This window comes from Terrapene carolina, unplaced genomic scaffold (genome assembly GCF_002925995.2).
Source record: "Terrapene carolina triunguis isolate 2854851 unplaced genomic scaffold, T_m_triunguis-2.0 Scaffold32457, whole genome shotgun sequence".
Taxonomy (NCBI): Eukaryota; Metazoa; Chordata; order Testudines; family Emydidae; genus Terrapene; species Terrapene triunguis.
The window spans coordinates 5,637-8,713 of NW_020696808.1; the positions used below are offsets into that span (position 1 = coordinate 5,637).

Below are 3,077 nucleotides of genomic sequence, written 5' to 3' on the forward strand. Positions count from 1 at the left end.
ACCCTGCTGGTCACTAACCAGCAGTTTCAGTGACAGGCGCCCCATCCCCCCCACCTGGGGGCAGTAGGGACCTCGGGGGTGCCTGCGGAGCTAGTGCCCATGTTGGGATAGGGGGGCACACAGGTTGGAGGCAGCTGCTGAAAAATCAGCATTCCTCTGTCCCCCTCCCCCAGACCCGCCCAATGCCCCCTGCCCCATTACCCAGCCAGAGCTCTGTAAATAACACCGTATATTGTCCCTGGGCTGCTGTGATCGGGGGACGGGTTAGAGTAAAGACGAGAAAGGGGGGAGACAGCCAGGCCTCCTACGTTCTACCTCCAGCTCGGGGAAGGGGTAGGGTCTAGAGGTTAGAGCAAGGCAGGGCTGGGAGCCAGGACTTCTGGGATCTATCCCTGGCAGGGGAGCAGCATCTAGTGGTTAGAGCAGGGGGGAGCCAGGACTCCTGGGCCTAAGGGATTTAGCTGTTACAATGCTGAGTACGGCAGCACCGACCTTGCCAGCGGCCCCCCCACTGCCCCTGACCGCACGTTTGGCACCTCAGGCACTGGCTGAGCCCCGCAAGAGCCAGCAGGCTGCGTGGAGAGGAGCCTAAAGTAGCCAATAGGAAGTGCTGAGGAGAGGGGTGCGGCTGGCAGGGAAAGTGGTGCCCGGGGGCTGTTGGCTGATGCCATCTGGCTGAGTCCCCTGTGCCCCTTCCTAGGGCAGCCCTTAGTCCCGCCCCCTTTGTTCACCAGCGCTGCTCCCCTTGCTGAGAGGTGAGGGGACAAAATCACCTTCCCCTGTGTATGGGGGGGTGCTTGATGGCACCCTCAGGCTCTCATGGGCCTTGTGACTCCGCCCTTGAGGGGCCTGGTTTCAGCCAGTCCCATTCAGGTCCCCGCCCCCCAGCTTTGGGACACAGACCAAGGGTTCCTGGCTTCTGGCACAGCGTTAACCGTTTCGCACCCCTGAGGTAACAATGCAAAGTAGAGAGAGAAACTGTGGCACACAGGCTCCCTACAGTTCCAGAACATTCCCCTTGGCCCGGCGGCTCTGCCAGCAGTCCCCCCACCAGGACAGGGCCTGTCTCCCCCCCCCTCCCCTTCAGCCCTGTGGCTCCAGCAGGCAGCTGGGCCAAGGTAGAGCAGGTTCCCTGCGGCCTGCAGCCAGGGAGAAAGGATGTGCACAGGTGTTGCCCAGCTACCTGTTGGGTACCCATCCGTGGGCAGACGCCGTGACCATCTGGGGCAGCTGTGAGGGAAGCTGTGATGGCAGGGCAAGGGCAGTTTAACCCAGGCAGCCCCAGAGACAGGGCAGCCACCGTTTAGCCTGGGCTGCTGTGTGGCGTAGGGAGCTAGGCTCCCAAGAGCGCTGGTGGCCAGCCCCTGGCGCCCCATCGAGTGGGACCCAGGCGAGCTCGCCAGGGCTGCGAGAAAAGGATGCTAGAGGGCAGTGAGGAGAGCCTACGAGAGCTGGAAACCCCGTCTTCCCCTGCGGCATGGGGGGATTGGACCCAGGCTCCCCAGGGCCAGTGGAGTGCCCCGCCCACAGGGTTACATGGATGGCAGGCTGCTTGGCTCGGGGAGCGCTTGCTGGAGCAGCACTGCCTGTGCGAGCAGCGGGCAAGGGCCCACCTTGAGGCGGGAGTTGGCACAGATCAGCTGAGTGGGGGCAGGATGCCCATGGTTCATCCCATGCCCAGCCCCCAAACCAGGGGCCCCTTGGGCCTTGTTTGGCCAGTGGTTAGGTGCTCGCTGAGCGCAGGACCTGGCCCCCGGGCTTCTGGCCAGCCCAGCCGGGGCTTCACCAAGAGTTCGGCCAACTCATCGTGTTTTCACGGGACACTGCAGGTTCCTCGCACTCTGCTGGAACCAGGACATTTCCAGGGGTTCTCCTGCTGGTTATCTGCCCCTCAGCCACTGTGGCCTTCCCTACACCAGAGCCAGCGCCTCCTAGAGAGGGAGAGGCCACTTAGCTCCCATCCAGGCCCAGGGCAGGGAGGTAGACGGCACCCCCTAGAGGGGAAAGGCCCCTTGTCCCATTCCCCGCTTGCCCTCAAGTCAGCCAGTCCTGTCCCTGCCAGGGCCGGATGGGAGCTGGCACCCCCTAGAGGGGAAAGGCACCCGTGACTCACTCAGAGTTTCAAGGTCAGGAGACTTTTATTCCACAGAGTGGAAAGTTCAGTTAAAAAACTTCTCCCCCTTCTGCTTCCCCAGATCGGGGGATGGGACGTCCCAGCAAGGAGCTAGCGCCCTGGGCGAGACCTGGCACCAGGACCATCGTGGTTCAGCAGTTACTGGCGGTGCCTGTGGCGAGATAAGAGGGGAAGGGAACAGACCCGCTTACAGAGAAGCCATGGGAGCCATCTGTGGAGCTGGGGCGGGGGGGAAGAGAAACAACACGCAACGCACTAGCCCCACATAAGGTCCCCTCCCCTCTGCAGCGCTGAGAGGTCTCTCCCACCAGCAGCCACTAGGGGGCGACACAGGGAAGGGAGAAGGGCCCCACAAGGGTCAGGGTGATAAGTTTAGAGACCCCCTCCCCCCCAGACTCCAAAGCATCCCCCCCAGTCCGACCAGGAAAGGGGTTGGGGGACTTACCGGGGGTGACGAGGTGAAGGGGCTCACTCGGCCGCCGGCTGAGGAGGGAGAGGGAGGGTTATGAGCATGGGGAACGTGACCGCCCCCCTTCAAACACCACGACCTCCCACCGCGCCAGCCTTACGCCTCCATTCCCCCTCCAGCATGACCCCCCCACACTCCATGCCCCCTCCTCACTGCCCCACCCCCACTGTTTCCCCAATTCACACCACATGCCTCCAGCATCCACAACATGACCCCCCCCACACCTCTTCCAAAGTATAGCATGACCCCTCCCTTGCACTCCCTAGTCCCCACCCCCTACCTGGCTTTGCGGTTAAATTTGCATTTGCATTTTCCACCTGAGGGGGGAAATAAATAAATAAATAAATAAATAAATAAAGAAAGGGTGGGGGGGAAGATTAGACACAAACTTGGGGGAGGAGCAGCAATCCCCCCCCCAGGAGCTGCCAGCCCCCCCATGGGATCAGGGCCTGGGAACAGTTCCCCCCCCCCCCC

The 3,077-nt window shown here is 62.3% G+C and overlaps 1 long non-coding RNA gene across 1 annotated transcript; it reads right to left on the reverse strand.

Moving 5' to 3' along the window:
* Positions 1–2,198: 2,198 nt before the first annotated feature.
* LOC113409327 lies at positions 2,199–2,925 on the reverse strand. The gene is made up of 3 exons (XR_003370513.1): positions 2,884–2,925; positions 2,580–2,617; positions 2,199–2,285 (listed from the first exon to the last, which is right to left on the reverse strand). It is a non-coding gene; the product is annotated as an uncharacterized LOC113409327 (long non-coding RNA).
* Between the last annotated feature and the right edge of the window lie 152 nt (positions 2,926–3,077).